This window comes from Zea mays, chromosome 6 (genome assembly GCF_902167145.1).
Source record: "Zea mays cultivar B73 chromosome 6, Zm-B73-REFERENCE-NAM-5.0, whole genome shotgun sequence".
Taxonomy (NCBI): Eukaryota; Viridiplantae; Streptophyta; class Magnoliopsida; order Poales; family Poaceae; genus Zea; species Zea mays.
The window spans coordinates 66,302,854-66,324,746 of NC_050101.1; the positions used below are offsets into that span (position 1 = coordinate 66,302,854).

Consider the following 21,893-nt stretch of genomic DNA (forward strand, 5'->3'; position numbering starts at 1 on the left):
ACTGGTTGCTCATATATTCCCATCATTTCAGAGGCTGCTTGATAAAGTTCTAGCTATTGAACACAAGCGTGTTCAACTGGGAGACATGAAGAGGAAGGCGATCACCCAGGGGCAGGCGAGCAGCAGCGTTCGCCCTCGCTATGTTCCACCCCAGGGTACACTGGCTCGCACTGGAGGAGGCTAGCGCCCAGCTCAGTACACACCACAAGGGACTCCACCGACTCGTCAGGCTGCCCCACTGGCACCCCGACGAAATTCTCAAGACAGAGTGCAGGCACCACATGCTACAAGTGTGGTAAGACTGGGCATTATGCTAATGTTTGCCCACAAAGGATTTCTACTACCCCCGTTGAGAGCAAGCAGAAGACTCCAGGATCTCACAAGGGATTAACTATTGCCAGGGTTAATCAAGTTAGTGCCGATACTACTGCTGAGGGAGCTGACATCGCTATTGGTATGTTTTATTTTAATGCAATTCCTGCAGCAATATTATTTGATTCTGGTGCTACACATTCCTTTATTTCTTCTCGATATACCAACACAAATGAATTGCCACTTCAAGCTATGAAAACACCAATGGTAGTAATCACACCTAAAGGGCCTGTTGAAGCAAACTATATGACACACAGATTAACTTTGATAATTATGGGAATAGAATTTTGGGCTACCCCTATATTATTAGAAGAAAGCAATATAGACTTGATTCTTGGTATGTCATGGTTAAGAAAGGCAAAGGCAGTTTCACTAGCTCTAAAGGAGAAAGATTTGAAGTTGAAATTACCGTAACTGTCTCTACCAGACCCGCCGTATTTCTAGTGTATGGGAAGTTTGTAGGCAACAACATCCGTGTGGTTAGGGATTTCCCCGATGTCTTTCCAGAAGAGTTACTCGGGATGCCACCAGATAGGGAAGTTGAGTTTGTCATTGATCTCTTACCTAGGACTGATCGTATTTCAAAACGTCCATACAGGATGTCCGTAGAAGAATTAAAAGAACTTAAGAAGCAGTTAATGGAGTTACAGGAGGCTGGGTACATTAGTCCGAGTTCCTCACCTTGGGGAGTGTCGGTTCTGTTTGTACAGAAGAAGGATGGATCACAAAGGATGTGTGTGGATTATAGATCCCTTAATGATGTTACTGTGAAGAACAAGTATCCGTTACCCTACATTGAAGATTTATTTGATCAGATGAGAGATGCTAGGGTATTCTCAAAGATTAATGTTCGATCGGGCTATCACCAAATAAAGATTAGGCCATCTGATATTCCCAAGATGGCTTTCTCAACCTGATATGGTTTATATGAATTCATAGTCATGTCCTTTGGATGAATTAATGCACCAGCCTATTTTATGAATCTGATGAATAAAGTGTTCATGGAGTATCTTGACAGATTCGTCTTGGTATTCATCGAATGTCCATTTATTCCAAGAGTGATAGTGATCATGAGGAACATCTGCGGTTGGTGCTACAAAAGCTACGGGACAATCAACTCTATGCCAAATTCAGCATGTGCGAGTTCTGGATTGACGAAGTGCCATTCCTTGGACGCATCATATCCCAAGGTGGAATCTCAGTGGATCCGTCTAAAGTAACGGCGATAATTGGTTGGAAGATACCAAGTTCAGTCACGGAGGTCCGGAGTTTCCAGTGACTCGCAGGCTATTACCGACGATTCATTGAAGGGTTCTCCAAGATTGCTAAGCCTATGACCTCACTGTTAGAGAAGGGCAAGGAGTTCAAATGGACCTGGGAATGCCAAGAGAGTTTCAATCAACTGAGGTTTAAATGGATGGCTGCTCCAGTGTTGCTTATGCCGGATCTACAAAAGGGATTTGATATCTATTGTGATGCATGCGGCCAAGGCTTGGGATGTGTGCTAATGCAAGAAGGACACGTGATTGCCTAAGCGTCTCGTTAGTTGCGGAAACATGAGTTGAATTATCCCACTCATGACTTACAACTGGCCGTAGTGCATGCGCTCAAGATATGGAGACATTATATTATGGGAACCAAATGCCAAGTGTACACCGATCACAAGAGTTTGAAGTACATATTCACTCAGAAGGATCTCAACCTTAGGCAACGCCGTTGGTTGGAGCTCATTAAGGATTATGATTTGGAGATTCACTATCATTTGGACAAGGCGAATCTGGTTGCAGATGCCTTGAGTCGAAAGGAGCACGTCCATGTAGCTTTTGTTGCCTAGCTACCCAATGAGCTTGTTGAGGATTTTAGAAGACTCAACCTGGGAATAGTTGCACACACGGAAGGAGTCACCATTGAAGTGGAACCTACCTTGGAGCAAGAAATCCACAAGAGTCAGATTGGTGATGCTAAAATCCAAGAGATCAAGGATCTGATTACTAAAGGTAGGGGTCCAGAATTCATGGAGGATGAGTAAGGCACAATATGGTTCAAGAACCGGGTATGTGTTCCTAAGATTGATAGCCTTCATGAGACTATACTTAAGGAAGCCCATGACTCTGATTATTCTATTCATTCTGGTAGCACTAAGATGTATCAGAATTTGAAGCAGAAGTACTGGTGGTATGGGCTGAAAAGAGATGTGGCTGCACACGTGGCTATGTGTGATGTGTGTCAAAGAGTCAAGGATGAACATCAAAGACCAGCTGGACTACTACACCCATTAAAAGTACCCGAATGGAAGTGGGAGGAGATTGGTATGGACTTCATTGTTGGGTTGCCTCACACCCCGAAAGGGTATGATTCTATATGGGTGATTGTAGATAGGCTAACCAAAGTAGCTCACTTCATTCCGGTCAAGCCTACTTATAAAGGTTCTCAGTTGGCAGAGTTATACATGGCTCGGATTGTGTGTTTACATGGTGTACCAAAGAAGATCGTTTCTGATAGAGGATCACAATTCACCTCTAGATTTTGGAAAAGCTTTCACGAGAATATGGATACAAAGTTGAGCTTCAGTTCAGCCTATCATCCTTAGACTGATGGCGAGACTGAAAGGACTAATCAAGTACTTGAGGATATGTTGAGAGCTTGTGCCCCTCAGCATGGAGGTAGTTGGGACAAGAGTCTACCATTTGCTGAGTTCTCTTATAACAACAGTTACTAGGCCACTCTGAAGATGTCACCATTTGAAGCTTTATATGGCAAGAAATGTAGGACTCCTCTATATTGGGATCAGACTGGAGAAAGGCAGTTATTTGGGACTGAACTTATTCAAGAGGCAGAAGAACAAGTTCGTATAATCTAGGAGAACTTAAGGGTAGTTTAGACCAGGCAAAAGAGCTATGCTGATAATCGAAGAAGACCACTATAGTTTGAGGAGGGTGATCATGTGTACTTCAAGGTGTCACCACTTCATGGAATGAGGAGATTCAAAGTTAAGGGCAAATTGTCCCCTCGCTTTATTGGAGCCTTCAGAATCTTTAGGCAAGTTGGGGAGATGGCCTATCAACTCGAGTTATCTGATCATCTATCTGATGTGCACGATGTGTTCCACGTGTCACAACTCAAGAAGTGCCTCTGTGTCCTTGAGGAACAGTTACCAATGGAGGAACCCAGTGTTTAGGGTGATCTAACTTATACGAAATATCCTATCAAGATTCTTGACACCTTGACTCGAGTTGAAAGAAATAAAGTTATAAATATGTGCAATGGAGTCACCATGGTGAAGATGAGGCTACTTGAGAGAGAGAAGAACTTCGAATAGAATTTCCCCATCTTTTCCCTAATCCTTCCTAAATCTCGAGGACGAGATTCTTGTTAAGGGGGTAGGATTTGTACTACCCAAATTTGTAAACTATATTAAAGGAGAGATTTCCCTCATGTATTTTACCATTGTTCAACCAAACAAGTGAACACCACATCGAAAAGCAAGCAAACAATTAATGATACTAAAAATAATTGTGCATGATGTTGAGTTTTACTTGATTGCACATTTGTGGATAATAAAATAAAAGTGTCAATAACAATGTATTAATGGGTCTATAGAATACAAACCCTAATTTGAAGACAAAACCATGAAAATAGAGAAGGAAAGAAAGAAATATTATACAACACAAAATAAATTTATAAATAAATAAATTCATCACATTTTGGGTATGTTCAAATTATACTGTTTATCTAAGGATAATTTACCACAGGATTTGAATTTGAAATTTAAATTCAAAATGAGAAAAGGAAAATCAGAAAAGAAAAAGAAAATAAAAAGAAAATAAGAAAAAGAGAAAACCAAGCGCGGGCCTAATCTTTGAATCCGGGCCATCTGGCTCCCCCTTCGCGCGGCCCATCTTGTCTCCGCGCGGTAGCACTAACACCCGGACCTACCTGCCAGCCTCACGGATTTTCCTTGACATGTCGCGCACATCCGGGATCGATGACCATTGGGGCCCACTCGTCAGCCACACAGTTGCGTCGTCCACCATCCTCGCCCTACCGTTGTGCTGCGCCCACCTCCGCGGATCTTGTCAGCATGGGTTGGCTCGTTCCTCCCTGCGACTGTGGACACGTCCCAGTATAAAACCCTCCCAAGCTGAGCCTCTATGACCGGTTGACGCGTAGAGCCTATCACCGCCGCAAGAGATCGGGAGTCATGGGTATTTGGGGCCGCCGCCGTCACCTTGCCTCCGTTCGTGGCTCTGGTCCGTCGGTGGGTCATCGTGGGAGCTCTGGTGCGCGTAATTGGAGAATCGGGATGGTACTGTCGCGGCAATTGCTCGCCGTTGCACTGCCATTCACCGCTCGTTGGTGACCAACACGTTGCGCGACAAATGTCTCTGGTATGAAGGCTCGATCATGTTTGTTGTCGTCCCTATATCACGTAGAAGCAGGCGGATTGGAAACTAGGGAACTTACTCATGGGTTTTGGGCATCTTCGGCGAGATTCCGCCGCGGAAGCCGGCCGCCACCGATGTGTTTTGTCGCCAGTGGGGACGGACCATCCCTGTCCTCGATCCATTGGCGAACGGCTGTGATTAGACGCTAAATACCGGTTCGGCAAAGGTGTGCAGAACCGTTAGATCCTGAGCGTGCGGTCGGATTAGATTCTGCCTCTGGTATCTCGTCTGCCGTCGATTCACAGATGTGTGGCCATGATTTGAACTAACGTAGCGTAGCGATGAGTGAAATCCTGACCGCTGAGTATCCATCTGATGGTCGGGGTTGGATCGGGAGACTGATATCTCGGGACTGTCGAATCTGTATATGACGACTGCGAACGAGTACTGGTTCGAGTTAATAGAGATATAATCTGGGCCTTAGGATTCTGATCGGACGGCTCACATTCAGCCATACCCCTTCACTGCGCTCACATTCTGAAAAGGCCCCTGAGTTTTCAGAAAAACAACCCATCATCCATTGCAACAATGGACTGAGTCTAGGAAAATTTTACACGCTTGACCCTGTGCTTTCCAGTATTTGACGCGCAGTCCAGTTAGTAGTAAAAACTGAGTAATTCATTTTTAAAAATGATCTTTAATGTAAAATAATTACTAGAACTAGTGTAAATCTTAAAAAATCATATTAAGTCCAAATTGGTCCATTCCAGTTCCTATAATTTTGTATTAATATTGTTTATAACTCAGTAACACTGTTTTAACATGAAAACTGTATTAAAATTGATCTTTTAATTAATCTTGTGTCAAACACATAAAACCTTTGGAATTTTGTAACTTAAAATCTGTAACTTCGAATTTAGTGATTCTTTTTCCTATGATCTCATTTGAATGTGTAGATTATTAATATGTATTTTGTATACATGTTTGGTGTGATGTTAGTTTTTCCTTCGTACTATGCTTGTTTGTATTGTGACGAGTAGAAGAGCCAGTGGCCAAGGATTCCGGTATTCAGCTGGTAAAAGTTGCTGAGCAGGAGCTCATTGAAGGCAAGTTATGCCATTGACCACTTTTATTATCCAATAATATTCTTTATTATCACTTATTTATGCATAGGCTTAATTTTGATGGGACCTAATAGGTTACCCTATTCTGGTTATCATTTTACCTTGATCACCCCTGAATTTTTTGGGTAGTTTTGCTATTGCTCTATATGGTTTTGGGTTTAATATTACATTATGTCCATGTTCCAATTATATTATTATTTTATTTATTGTTCATGTCAAGATCATTATTTTTAATTGGAACATGGAGCTTAACTTGAGAAACACGTGCCACCACAAGGGTGGAATGGGACGCCCTTGGCTGACTAACTAGGAAAGCTAGTGGAGGACTACCTTACCCAATAGGGGCAAGGGCAGTAGGGGACTAGGCGTGTAGGGAGGTTCCCGGGTTGATTTTGCTGCGATGGTGGTCAAACGGGGGATTCCTACGTTGCTCTTCCTAGAAACTATAGCGGGTTTTCTGAAGCTAGTGGAACTTTGTAAAGGCCTCATAGTGTTACCCTGCCTCGCTTCCTTGGTAGAGGTGTATGGGGTTCGATCAGCCCTGTGGCAGATGGGTAACATGACTTGTGGGTACAGGGTACAACCTCTGCAGAGTATAAAACTGGTATACTAGCTGTGCTCGCGGTCATGAGCAGCTCAGGACTCTCGCATGATTAAATTATGGAACTAAATTCAATTTGTCATTTGCATAGCATGGGATTTATCATTAATTTTGTTCTATTATTATGGTTTGGTATTTACTTACATCTACTAATTGCTAATAAAACTTGACCAACTTCTTAAAAGCAATGCTCAGCTTTAACCCCTATTATTGATCAGCCTTTCACATTGCATGAACTCCCACCTTTGGTGAGTTCATGCACATTATTCCCCATGACTTGTTGAGCTATGATCTTTTGTGAGCTCACACTTGCGATATATAACCCCCCCACAGGAGAAGAATAGGTGGTCCAAGAGGAGCCGCCCAATGTGGAGTACGACTTGATCTAGGTGGCGTCTCCTAGTGAACTTTATGGCGCCAAGGATGGACATTAGTTTGCTTTATATTTATCTATTATTTTCATGAGACTTCTGCTATGTAATAATTACTTTTATGATATTGTGAAATTTATCTCTATACACTCTGTTATTGTATGTGTTGTTCTTCTTTGGCGCACATATGAGACACACCCGGCTTTATTAAATCTGGGTGTGACAGGGACACACAACGAGGACGTGCCAAGTCACGATCCAAAAGCAGAAGGAAATTGCTAAAGCTGAAGCATGGCAGAATCAGCCGAAGCAGGTCCTGCATACTACTTCGTGCTACTCTCCGTATATCCCGGAGTACGTAGGCAATCAACAGCCTACGGCTTCTGTTGCTTCAGCAAGCCACTCTCAAGCTTCCTAGGCTCAGTTACGACCACCCCCACCACTGTCGCCTGCACCAAGTCATGATCAGTAGCCAGAAGGACATCTTCGGCCTCAGCAACAACGTGACCTTCGAGAGCAGTCTGAAGCTCGCATAGTTAATAGTACTATGCTCGAGTCAAGGCATATCTACTGAAGATGGCACAACGTTTTGGCCAAAAGAGAGCTCCGATTTGTTATATTTTTACTCTTTTTTGCTTTTAGATTCCCTTCTAAAAAGACAATACAGGAAGGTTTAACCTTCAGCTAGATGTAAGTTCCGAAGCTTCAAAGTCGTTCCTAAGGCAGTGTAGAGTAAGTTCCGAAGCTCAAAAGTCGTTCCTAAGGGAATGCAGAGCTAAGATACCACCTAAATCAAAGGTGAAGAAGATCCAAAGTCGTTCCTAAGGGGATGCAGAGCTTAAATACCACCTAAATCAAAGGTGAAGAAGCCCCAAAGTCATTCCTAAGGGGATGCAGAGCTTAGCTCCAATGTCGTTCCTAAGGGGATGTAGAGCTGAAATACCACCTAAGTAAAAGTTGAAGAGACTCCAAAGTCGTTCCCAAGGGGATGCAGAGTCTGGGTGTGTATCCGTGTAGTTTTTTACCTTTGGCACAAATGACATTCCACATCATATCATCATATCATATTGCATAGCATCGCATCATACATCATTTTTCATCACTAAAAAGATATAGAGAAATAAACGAAAGTTGCTCTCTCGAAAAAGTCGACCGGAGTATGAAAGGGAATATTATAGCACAAGACATGCCTTCGACAGATATATTTTCCTACATGAAGCTAATCTTCGTCAGCAGTGACATAAGGAGAATCTTTTTCTTTGCAAAGCATGATAAGAAGGGAAGGTGTTTTTTCGCCAACAGCTAAAAAACGGTACGTACAAAGGTTTCATGCATCACAAAGAAATATATTACATTAATATACATACAAAAGCTTGATGTTTGGAACAAAAGACTAAAGCTATATACAAGCATTACACTCTCAAGTATACAAAGATTTAGTCTTCCTTCAGCACTTTTTCAGCAGATTCATTTAGCAGTCTATCGATGGCTTCGTCAACAACTTCATTAGCGATTCTTATCATATCTAACGCTTCCTGCATGGTTGGGTCAGCTTCAGGGTTATATGGCTCCGGTGGAGGTGAAAGTTCAGCTACATCATTAAAAATGTTTGTTAGTTCTGAAGCTAAACCTCAGTAAAGGTACCTATAAGCCTTGCACACTCGGTAGCTTCTTCAGCTCGCTTGGCTTCTTCTTGAGCGTCGTGAGATTCTTTTTCATTTTTTCTAATCGATTCATCAGCCATCTCACGACCGCCCTTCATCCACACATCGGAGTAGAATCTCCTGCCCAGTGAAGAAGCTTCAGCCGAAGGGTCTTTAGTGTCATCCGCTGAGATAACAAATCCCGGCTGGGCTGCAACCTTAACATGTTCACAACCGATTTTCTCTAAGATCGCCGTGACCCCTCGTGCGCTAGCGAATGCGTAGAAGTCTCCCCGATCACTTAAAATTTCGTCAAAGGCTTCGACTTCTCCGCTGATCCACTGAACGACTCCATCGGGGTCACCGCGGATGAACCTCTGCTCGGAAGAGTATGCTCCCACCTTTCCAAAACTATTCTTTAGATTCTTGGCGCATTCCAAGGATATTTCATAGCATCTCTCTTTGGAGTCACAGAGCTCTTCGACATTCTTTTGTGCCCTTGATTTTTGAATTTCGCTTATCTCGTGCTTCACCATTGCAACATCAATTTTTTCGCTCGTTTCTGCAAGCTTCTTCTATAAATCTTCAACCTCGACTTTGTGAGCTTTGACTTGTGCACTAAGTTTGGCTTCTCTAGTTTTCAGCATGTCCACTAAGGAAAGCAATATCTTATCTTTTTTGAGAGCTTTGTTCCTTAGTGTAATGACTTTTGACTGAAGATTACAAAGAGTTATTTGACAGCTCTCATCTTCTGCCTCCTTTTGGGCCGTTAAAGCCTTACTTAGAATCAAGCCCTAATAAAAAATATGAGAATATAACGATAGCAAGAAAAGCTACAAATATAATTTATTTTACAAGAAAAAATATATGCACCTTCAGGCTATTATAAGCAAGGCTATCTGCAAGATCATCATTCGACATTGCAGATAGGCCAAGTTCAAGCTTCAGGTACCCCATATTTTTCATCATTTCTCGGCAAACAGAGATCTCTTTATTGTCTGGCAGACAATAAATGAAATCATCCTCATCATTGCCACTGTACACCAAGGATCCTCGGGGGTACTTTAGATCCTTGTCATATTGTTTTGCTTCGTCAATCTGCTCCTCCGATAACTGCTTCCCTGAAGCATGTCACACAATGAATTCCAACTATTTAGCAGGTGCTTCAGGAGCAGGAGATTTGGGTTTTTCAAAAGCCCTCTCTTTTTCCAGGATTATCGGTGCGCTTTCCTAAGGTCTAGCTTCGGCGGGAACTTCCGAGGGTCCAGTTTCAGAAATAGTTTGCACCATGGCAGCCTCGTCAGATTTCTTTGAAGCTTTACACTCTGTGCTAGGAGCTTCAGCAGAAACAGGAGTCAATGTCTTCATAGATTCCATAATAGCATCCATCACGCAGGCCATTCTTCTTTTCCTTGGAGTTTTTGCGGGGATGCTTGATGTCTTCGACAGTTCTGTTGTGCATGGTGGACTCAGTGCTTTTAACTGCTCTGCCGCCTTCTCCAGTTTTGGCTCTTTAGCCGGTTTTGTCTTAGCTTCGACTGACATAGAGCGACTTGGCTCTGCAATAGGAGTGTCCCTCACAATTAGCTTCGGCAAATCGGCCGTTTCAATGCGCCTTGGCCTACGTGTCAAAACTTTAACCTTTTTTGACTTCGACGTGCTAGTAGTCACCGAGGTAGCAGCTTTCCTCTTCTTTCCTTGCTTCCGCGAAGGATAGCAGTAGTCTGAATATACAAAGTCGTTGGCATCGAATACCCTATTCAGCCTCTTTTTGCCACGAGCCCCGAAGGCAGTTTTCAAGGCATCATCTTCGGCCTTCGAGTATGCTACAAGCAATTCATCACTAGTCGCTTCTATGGTATCTAGCCAGTCATCATTCGGCTCATCAAACTGGCTCTTATACCTGAAGGTATACTTCAAGTAGACTAAACCACCTTGGCTAGAGCCAGCAGCAGCCTCCTTCGGCATTTCCCACCCATTTGCAAGTGGCCACACTCTATAAAATTTTGCATTTTAGTCCCTGGTTTTGTAAATTAAATTAATTCCGAGATTTTTAGTTTAGGAATTATCGAAAAGAGACTCCAATGTATACATGTAATCGTAAACAAGCCCCGCAACAATATTTTGGACAGGTGTATTATTTTATATTTCAAAAATGAATAATGTCACTATTCACTAACTTGGTGATTTTCATACTAGAAACTTTTACGATTAATTTTGCTTTAGCACAAGGAATGATATTTGTCTAGTGGTTTAAATACAATTTTATTAATATAAGAAGTGGAATAAATAATAGGCCACGTATTTTCGGTCAGATGAAAATATAGATTTTACTAGTCATAATAAATGCATTCATAAGTATAGCACTTAATTACTTAGAATTAGTAAAATATCTATTTATGTCATAATAATCATGAATAGGTTACTAAAGTCGAAAATTAGTAATTCACATTAAATCTTAGAATATTAATGTTAGGAGATTTATAAATAAACATTTTAGCTATATGTTTTCTATTTAGAAAGAAAAGGGACAAAACTCAAAGTCTATTATTAGTAATACAGAAAATTATTTTTCATAAAGTTTGTTAATACATGTTTATATATTTTATACTATATAAAACTAGTGTCATAATCACTTACTCATATTTCCACCAATAATAACTCAAAGTAGTAGTCACAGTGGATTAATAAGTATTTACGCTTTAAGACGTATTTATAAGTATAATTGTGTGATGTATGAATCTTTATGTAACGGTGAATGATTACCCATGTAATGGTGTATGTTTATTTATTTGGCATACATATTCTTTTGTATGTACGATACGTAAATTGATGCTAGAAGTTGACTGTGAGGTAGACGAACCAAACTCGTTTGAGGACGACCCACAGGACACTTTCGTGCATGGCAAGTGGATTCCCCCTCTGCATATTCTATTTGTACCCAAGTAATGCATATAATAATGTTTACTTTTTGGATATATTGCATAATTTGATGGGTTTTGCCTAAATAAAGATTTCCTAGAATTACCATGGGATAAATGCTTTACTTAGCAATTTTTGCTATTACTCAACTTGATGAATATGGTGTCACTCTTTTAATGATACTATGTTCCGGAAATGAAGTTTTATTATGATGTTAACCCGATGGTTAAACAAGAAAATTTTGTGTTAAATGGAACATGGAGTGACCACCCAGGATAACAGTGCAACCATGAGTGGTATAATGGCTCTGGCTTTGGTAATTAGCTCTATAGACTTAGTGCTTAGCAACCCTACCTGAAAGATGGGCAAGAGGGGGTGGCAGTGGTTTGGTGGCAACTCATGTTAACATGGGGTGGTAGTCTTGGCTAAGTTACCTCACCCAGAGGGCCATCAATACTGACGTGGAAACCTTAGCGGGTGGCTTTGTACTAAGGATATTTTGTGAAAGCCTCATAATGTATCCCTAGCCATTCACCTCGGTAGTGTTTACGGGTCTGATCAACCCAGGCTAGATGGGATACATGGCTTGTGGGAAAAGTTGTACCACCTCTGTAGAGTGTAAAACTGATATGTAACCCGTGCCCACGGTTAAGAACAACTTGGACCCTCACATGATAATTGAACTTAAAGATGGAAAATATATCGAGATCTGACGGTCTACCAATGGTTTGCTTAAGCAATTTCACTTAAGTGGTTTTTGATATAATCTTATACCCTTGATTAATTGGGATATTTGGGATACACACTTATTAGTAAGACATGTGTTGCTAATAAAATATTGACCAAAATAAAATGCTTACCGCTTATCCATAGCCTACCTTGTTAACTTACATTATTTTTCCCCCACTTGCTAAGCCCCGACCATAAGTGAGCTCACCCTTGCTAATACTTTGATCAGAGGGTGATGCTAAAGACTTCATTGATGACGTTGACGGCTTTTGAGTCTAACGATACGCCAGTCACCTTCCTGTGGAAGAGTGTCCATGTTATTTCTGTCGTACTTTGATTATGATACTTGTTAAAGATACAATGATCCAGATGATGTAATAAAGCTACTCTACTCTCTTTACCCTTTATTGCATTGTCTTTTGATAGATTACACTTGTGACGTCAACATATGTGTGGAAAATGGATCCTGGCCCACATATGCTATGCATTCGGTTTTGCCCCTAGAACCGGGTGTGACAGAAGTGGTATCAAAGCTATGCTGACTCTAGGTCGTTAGACTAGTTAGAAATGGAAAGCCTAGACTGTTCAAAACATGTTAATTTTGTTCTTACAAAATTATTTTACTAACCTTACCTCTTTAAACATCAACTAAGTTGACATTTTCTCTTATAGATGGTTTGTACCATTCAAACCACTCAGATCAACACCAACTACATCCCTCCGCTACGACAAGTTCCTGTCTACCCAATGGTAGTCGAGGAAATCCCTGTGGATCTCCCTCGCATTCGTGTGGAGAACGGAGTCATTCTGGAGGATAGCTCGAAGGAGTTTCTGCTATGCCCACCCCATTGGCAGAATCACTAGCCTTCGTAGCTGGATCATCATCTTCGACACCGCCAGCACCAGCCGTCCAAGCCCATGCTCCCACAAGCGATGCCCCGAATGACTCTAGTGACGATGATGAAGACGACGAAGAAGAAGAAGATGAGGAAAACATCAACGAGGAAGCCAACGAAGAACAGCAGGACCACTACGTGGGGTTATGGCCTATAATTGAACATTACACCTCAATGTTTGAGACAGGGCACTTCCCTAACCTGCTGCAGGATGTTCTGCATGCGTTGGGAACCTACATCCAACCCCTGTATGAGACAAGGTGAGTGTACGAGCCTCCTCGGGCTTGCTACTACATCACTCGCATTCATGTCAGGGTGATGGATGCAAGTGATAGAGGGTTCAAGACTCTGTCAGCTCACGAGTCCCTGACTCCGCTATCCACCTACGCTGCTTCGGTCAGCGATGCTGCTAGGCGAACTCTGTGGTCCCTTAGCCACACCTATCGGCAGCAGCTGCACAATATGAAGTACATGTATCTTCCTTCGCGTATTCATGGAGAAAACCAGACCAGCATTGTTCCAGGTGGAGCTAGAGAAGATCGCCTTAACACCCTAGCTGGTGTGGTGGCAGGTCTTAACACCAACCTGGATAGTGCTACCCTGGACTTTCTAGGGTACACTTGGAGCTAGAGGATGCACACGTAAGGATTGCAGCCCTGGAAGCTCGGCTTGATGGAAGGAATCCCCCTGAAGTTCAAGTCCCTGTCATGGCGTTATCCCCTCCCCGCAAGAGGATCCACTATGGAGAACCAGGATCCATCACTAGGCTGCTTTAGATTCTCTAATTATTATGTTGTAATAAGTTAGTTTTTGCGTTAGACGAAAAACATCTTTTCTATTACTACACTATTAATAATAACAACCATGTGATGGTGTTGTTTGAAATGCTTGATTTGGATTTTTGCTTGAGTGCAATGGTCTTATGGAATGATGGCCGTAAGAGCATAAAAAATATATAACATTAATAATAAGTTATTCCCTTAGAATCTTTTCTACTCCTCACCCCGGGAGTGCACTTTCTACCAAACAGATGGTGAACACTCGATCAGGTCCCAATAACCATCAGAACCAGTGTGGTCAGCAGTTGCCACCACCACCACCCAACCCCACGATGGATCAATTCATCGCAGTGCAGATGCAACTTCTGCAAGGACTCACAGCTTCGGTAAAGTAGATTCAATAGAATCAACAAAACCAGCAGTACCAACAACAACAGCAACACACACCCCAAGCTAGAGATAAGCATCGGGACTTCATGAGTCATCACCCGCCTACTTTCTCTCACGTAGTAGACCCTTTGGATGCCGATGACTAGCTTAAGGTCATTGGAAAGAAGTTAGATATCACCCAGTGCAATGATCGAGAGAATGTCTTGTATGCTTCAAGAAGACTCGAAGGAGCCGCGTTCGATTGGTGGGATGCCTTCACCGTGGCACACGCCAATGCTGATGCCATAACCTAGCAGAAGTTCCAAGTGAACTTCTATGCTCACCATATTCCCTCGGGAATAATGAAGCTCAAGAAGAAGGAGTTCCTTTCCCTCACACAAGGGAACATGACTGTTAGTGAGTACCGTGATCGCTTCACCTAGCTTTCATGTTACGCCCTAGAAGAAGTAGACACTAACGAGAAGCACCAAGAACGTTTCTTGGAAGGCTTGATTGGGCCATTGAACTATCAGTTGCGCCACAGTTCCCCCAACTTCCAGACTTTGCTGAACAAGGCAATTAGCCTTGAAAGCAAAAGGAAAGAGTCGTCGGATCACAAGAGAAAGTACCAAGGCAGACCATTAGGAATACCCATCAGAACAACTCCCAAGGTTCTCAGTTCCGGTCCAGAAATCAGAGTGGGAACAACAACTATCAAGCACAATGCTCTAGACAACAAAGTCAGAGGAACAATCAATATCAGAACCAGCAGAGATGCAACACCCAGACCGGTCAAAGGTCTAGTGTCGAACAAAAGAATCATCAAGGAAGCACCGTGACCACACCGGCCAAGAACAACAACACAACTACCCCAGTTCAACCTAATGGTTGTTTCAAGTGTGGCAAACTTGGCCACTATGCCAACAACTGCCCGAGACGTAATCAACAAACACCCCAGAAGAACAACAACCAGAGGACTGGCCAGAACACAGCTGCTCGTGGATCTGCATAGAACAAGACTCCACAGAACCAGAGTAGAGGAAGAGTCCACCATATGACAGCGGAATCAGTTCCTAAGGATGCCGACATGGTGTATGGTATGTTTCTTATTAACTCCATACATGCATCAGTTTTATTTGATTCTGGAGCATCTCAATCCTTTGTAACAAAGTCATTTGTAGAAAAACATAATATACCAAACTATCTCTTGAAGAAGAAACTATTAATTCGATCACGAGAAGGTGAACTTAGAGCCACTCACTCATGCCCTCAGACTAAGATGGAAATTAGAGGCCTAAGCTTTATAGTAGAGCTGATAATTTTGGAATCAAGTGGAATCGATGTGATACTTGGAATAGATTACTTGACCAAGTATGATGGAGTAATATCTTGTGCCAAGAGGATGGTTACATTAACCAGTCCACAAGGAGAAAGAATTGAAGTCAATGTCAGTATGCCAGCAACAGCAGAGACAATGGTAAATCAGTTGGAAGAGAAATCTTTGGAGCACATCAAGATAGTGTGTGAATACCCAGACGTATTTCCGGAAGAATTACCAGGTATGCCACCTGATCGTGATATAGAGTTTTCTATTGAACTATTACCCAGAACCGCACCAATTTCAAAAAGAGCTTATCGAATGGATGTCAAAGATTTAATTGAACGGAAGAAACAAATATAGGAATTACTAGAAAAAGGTTTTATTCGCCTGAGTTCATCACCATGGGAGCCCCAGTTCTATTTGTGAACAAGAAAGATGGTTCAAGAAGAATGTGTGTGGACTATAGAAGCTTGAATGAAGTAACGATTAAGATAAGTACCTGTTAGCTCTGATTGAAGATCTGTTTGATTAGATGAGAGGAGCTAAAGTATTCTCAAAGATAGATCTAAGATCAGGCTATCATCAGTTGAAGATTCAGACTGAAGATATACCTAAAACAGATTTCACTACAAGATATGGATTATATGAATTTTTAGTCATGTCTTTTGAACTGACTAATGCACTAGCTTACTTTATGAACTTGATGAATAAAGTATTCATGGAATACCTTTACCAGTTTGTGGTGGTATTCATTGATGATATACTGATATGCTCTCAGAATGAGGAAGCACATGAAGATCATCTGAGATTAGTTGTACAGAAACTTCGCGACAATCAGTTGTATGCGAAATTTTCAAAGTGTCATTTTTGGCTGAAGGAAGTCGCTTTCCTAGGTCATATTATCACCAATGGAGGAATCAAAGTAGACCCCAGTAAAATAAGTGAAATACTAAATTAGAAACAACCCACAGTTGTGTCCAAGATCAGGAGTTTTCTTGGATTAGCAGGATACTACAGAAGATTTATGCAAGAAGGAAAGGTGATTGCCTATACTTCAAGGCTGTTACGGAAGTGTCACACTCGGTTTTGGAAGGCAAACCGAATGCGAACCATGTACGTGCCAGGATCAGAAACTCACGTACACAGTGATTACATAATTGGACATCATCACACAATGCTCGAAATAAATAGCGGAAAGGTACTTGATTACATCAAGATGTCCAAGACATCCACAGAGTCTATTACATAACCATTGTCTTCAACATAGTTATCAAAGTGCGGAAATACGAAACGTAGATGCTAAGCGTACCCAGGCAGCTGATTGGGGGTTTGCCACTAAAGTAAACTAAAACTCGTCATATTCCTGGAACTCCTCGAAGTCATCCATGTTGCCAGCATCACCTCCTGAGCATTGAGTACACTGGGGACAACCTGGGGTGGGGGTGGGGTGTAAAGCAAGGGTGAGTACACATCAACGTACTAAGCAAATGTCCCATTTGGCTAAAGTGGACTAGCTGTATATGAAGTTAATGTTAAGCAGTTGCTTTTAGTTGGTCAAGTATTTATTACTATTAGTAGAGCCAAGTTTTATTAATAAACCCAATTATTACCCAGTAGTACCTCCTCAAAAGAGTAAATACCAGAGATCAGATTTTATAACATCATTATTAACCATCATCATAAAAGTATCCAAAGTTCTTCTAATCAAAGAGGATCCCAAGGCTGCTCTTAACTGTGAGCTCGGCTGATATACCAGTTTTTAACACTCTGCAGAGGTTGTACACTTTACCCACAAGTCATGATCCCTTTCTAGCCTGGGTTGTACAGACCTGTTCTTCACTACCGAGGTGAATGGCCAGGGATACACTACGTAGCCTTTACAAAGACTCCCCTGGTGCATAGCTGCTTGTTAGGTTTCGCCAGTCATACAAATGCAGTACACCTCCCCAAGGTGGGTGACTAACAAAACCAAATCGAAAGAACCTCCGCGCCCCAACCTTGGCAGAGCGAGCACTACACCCAGGCCCCCATTGACGGCCCTCCGACAAAGCCAACTACACCCCCAGGTTCGTCTAATTAATCAGCTAAGGGCGTCCCATTCCACCCTCATGGTTGCACTTTTATCCCGGGTGGTCACTCCACAAATAGGTCCTTACGGAGAGGTACTCAGGAAAAAGGCCTGAGCCCCCTAAGGTATCACAAGATCATCCACATAATCAGGATAACAATATCGTATCATAAATGTTCACATCATGTTCATTGATTAAAGGTAAGGCAATAGCAAAATGCTAACCATGATAACCCTAAAGGTAAAAAAGGATAAGTGAATACAGACTAGTCAATCCTTAGGTTTCATAAAGTAATGCGGGACAGTGAATCATAAAGTATGTAGGACATAATGGGTTAGAGGACACTTGCCTTCACCAGGTTGCTGCTCAGGGAGGTCTCCAACAACACACTCAGGAACCTCGGACTGCTCGTTGTCTAAATAAAGCGAGCATGCATTCAATACATTTGGAAAGTACAAATGAACATCACACCAAACATGTACAAACATTGGACCACATCTTAAAAGGGCACAATACTACATAAGGGATAATGAATTCAAAATATAACATGAACTATAACATAAATTAACTTTCTTTGGAAATAGATTATTATTTCCCTAAGTGTTATTTACAAGTACATACTCATAGATCAATTTATTTTATTGTGACCTAAAAAATTAGAACAGAGATGAACTCATGTAATACATATTATTAATCTCACAAGCTTAAACAAGTTTAAAACTCTAAGGTTCTCCTTTTATTTATTTTATTAAATAAATAAAACTACATCTACATTAGTTCATATTTAATCATAAAAATTAGAATGTGCAGACAGTAAATGAAACCATTTTATTTAGACAGAGAATAATTCTATGAACATTTTGCAATTTGAATCACTAAATTTGGAGTTCATATGCAAAAGTTATGAAATAAACAAGTTTGGGAATTCAAAATATGAAATTGGGTCTAATTCTATGAATATTTAAAAGTCCAGGGTTCAATCTGCAAGAGTACAGGGGCCTGCACGCAAAAACTAGGGACGGTGGGTTGATTTCCAATAAACGAGGGTCTCTTTAATAAAACTACCGCGCGAAGGGGTATCGGGTGAATCTAACCGTTAGATCAGAAACCAACGGCTGAGATTAGATCTGTGGTCGAGGGCACGCGGGCGGGCGAGCGAGTGCTTACATGCGGGCCTGGGAGTGTCAGCGACAGAGGGGGAGAACGTGCTAACCGAGCGGGCCTAGCGCCAGGGGACACGGGCGCTTACAGGCGGGCCAGGGGCATCAGGCACGTGTGTGCGAAGCGTTATCCGTGATCTAGGTCGTGCGATGAAGATCGGATGGAGGGGATCATACCTGGGGGGACAGACGGCTGCGGGCGGCGCTGTTCCTCTCCGCGGCGGTGAGGTCGCCGGAGTTGAGGCAGGCGTGTGCTAGGGGGTTCCGGGGTCGTCGGAGTTGGGCAAAGAGGGAGAGAACGCCACGACGAACTCAATGGCGAGGAAGAGGCCATGAATCCACGAGCAGAGAGGGGAGAATGGTGGTGAGAAGGTCTCGGGCGGGCCGGAGTAACTCCAGTGAGGCATTCGGGCCACGGGGAGGGGACTTAAGGCACACTAAAGCCTGGGTTAGCTTCAGCAGAGGCAGGGGTGACACAGGGACCTACTCCGGGGAACTAGATCGGGCTAAATCGGCCGGACACCGCGCGAGCACGGCGGTCCTCCACGGCCGAGCACCGGCGAAAGCGAAATTGGCCGAGCACAGGGCGCAATAGGGGAAATTGGGCACGGGGACGGGTATCTCACCTCGGGGCGGAGCTCGGGGAGGCCTGGCGCAATCTCCGGCGAGCTGGACAGTCTGGAACGCGAGCGCAGGTCTCCGGCGGCGGCTGGCGGCGTGGGCAGAGCGCGAGAGAGAGTGAAGTTGTGCGAAATGAGGTGAGGGGCGTGCGCGGGGCACTAGCGGGGCTCTAAGAAGGGAGCTGGGCCTGTGGGCAGGCGTCGTAGCCGAGAAACTCGGCGACGTGTGCGAGTGCGCACTCGCTGGTCCAAGGCTAGAGCGGGGAAGGCGGAACTGACAAGGCAGGCCCACGACGCAGAGAGAAAAGGGGATGCGCGGGGGCAACGACTTGGCAACTGGCGAACCGAGCCCGCGAGGCAGAGAGAGAGGGAGCGCGCGGGTGAAGGAAACTGGCGCCGACAGGTTGGCCGCAGTGGGCAGAGAGTGAGAGAGAAAGCATGCGCGGGAGAGGGGAACTGCCGCTGACAGGCGGGGTCTGCCTGTCAGGCGGCGCGGGCGCCCGGCCTGGCTAGGCCGAGCTGGGCTGGTTTGGGCTGCTTTCTCCTTTTCTTTTTCTCTGGATTTTCTAATTCCTTTTCAATTTCTTTTCTATAGGGTTTTCAAATCCAAATTCAAACTAGGTTTCAAATTCAAATAAATTCAAACATGTGCAACACTTCAAAAGAATATTTTAAGCTCAGCATGATGCAACATGTCATGACCCATATTGTTTTGGCAAAAAATAAATAATTAACCTCCACTAGTTTAAGCTAATTCTACTTAAAAGGAAGAGAGAGAGAGACAATATAGAGATAGATAGAACTAGTGAGAGAAGAGTAACACATGATTTTGGGTGATAATTAGAAAGAAATTTTATACCCCCAAAATCCGGGTGTTACGGACCTATCCCTTTTAAAAGAATCTCTCCCGCGAGATTCAGGGCTGGCTAGAAAAGAGCTCAGGGTACTTGTCTTTTATATCATCTTCTCTTTCCCAGGTTGCTTCTTCTTTTGAGTGATGACCCCATTTGACTTTGCACATCCTAATGGTATTTCTCTGAGTGACCCGATCTGCTGTCTCCAGAATTTGAGTTGGCTTCTCAATATAAGTCAGATCCTATTGAACTTCAAGATCCTCTGCTGGCAACTACTCTTCTGGCACTCTCAAGCATTTCTGCAACTGAGACACATGGAACACATCGTGCACAGCGGACAGATTCTCCGGTAAGCTGAGTTGATAAGCCACTTCTCCACGTCTTGCTTGAATCTTATATGGCCCAATATATCGGGGTGCTAGCTTGCCTTTTACTCCAAACCTTTTGGTTCCTCTAATGGGTGACACCTTCAAGTAGACATAGTCTCCCACTTCGAAACTGAGTTCCCTTCTTCTGGTGTTAGCATAGCTTCGCTGTCTGGACTGTGCTGCCTTCAAATTCTCTCGGACCATTCTGATGTTCTCTTCGGCTTCAAGCAAAATGTCTGGACCGAACACCTGTCTTTCACCAGGTTGGTCGCAATGCAATGGAGTTCTGCAATTCCTTCCATAGAGCGATTCGAATGGTGACATCTTCAGACTGGCCTGATAGTTGTTGTTGTAAGAGAATTCTGCATATGGTAATCTCTTATCCCAACCTATCTTGTCTTGCAAAGCAAAAGCCCTCAACATATCCTCCAGAATCTGATTGGTTCTCTCCGTTTGACCATCTGTCTACGGGTGGTAAGCTGAGCTGAACTTCAAGTGTGTGCCCAAAGCTTCATGCAACTGCTGCCAAAAATCAGAGGTGAACTGGGTGCCTCTATCTGATACTATCTTCTTTGGGACGCCATGCAAGCACACAATCCGAGCCATGTATAGTTCGGCTAACACCACACTGTTGTAGGTGGTCTTGACTGGTATGAAATGGGCCGCCTTTGTCAAACGGTCCACTACTACCTAGATGGAGTCATAACCAGTACGAATGCGAGGCAAACCGACTATGAAATCCATTCCGATCTAATCCCATTTCCACTGAGGAATCTGCTAAGGTTGCAACAAACCTACAGGTCTCCGATGTTCTGCTTTAATCCTCTGACAACTGTCACATGCAGCCACATACTCTGTTATCTCCCTTTTCATACCGTACCACCAGAATCTTTTCTTCAGGTGTTGGTACATCTTCTCACTACCAGGGTGTATAGAGTATGCTGTCTCATGAGCTTCCCTGAGAATCAGTTCCCGGATCGATTTGATGTTGGGAACACACAGTCTATCCTTGAACCATACCACTCCTTCTGCATCTTCATGGAATGTCTTTTCCATCTATGATCAGCTGTCGGATCTCGTTGATCTTCTCGTCATCCTTCTGACCTTTCCTGATGTCTTGCTCTAGAGTGAGTTCCAACTCAAATGTCACTCCTTGAGTGTTGTTCAGAAATCCGAGACTCAATCTGTCAAACTCTTTCGCTAGCTCATACGACATCGGGTGAGCGGCCAACATATTGACTTGACTCTTTCTACTTAGAGCATCTGCAACCACATTTGCCTTGCTAGGGTGATAATGGATCTCCAGCTCA

At 43.2% G+C, this 21,893-nt stretch overlaps 1 pseudogene; it reads left to right on the forward strand.

Annotated features, from left to right (window-relative positions):
* The first annotated feature begins 4,357 nt into the window (after positions 1-4,357).
* LOC109940424 (receptor-like cytoplasmic kinase 176) overlaps positions 4,358-21,893 on the forward strand; it is a 36,837-nt pseudogene continuing 19,301 nt past the window's right edge.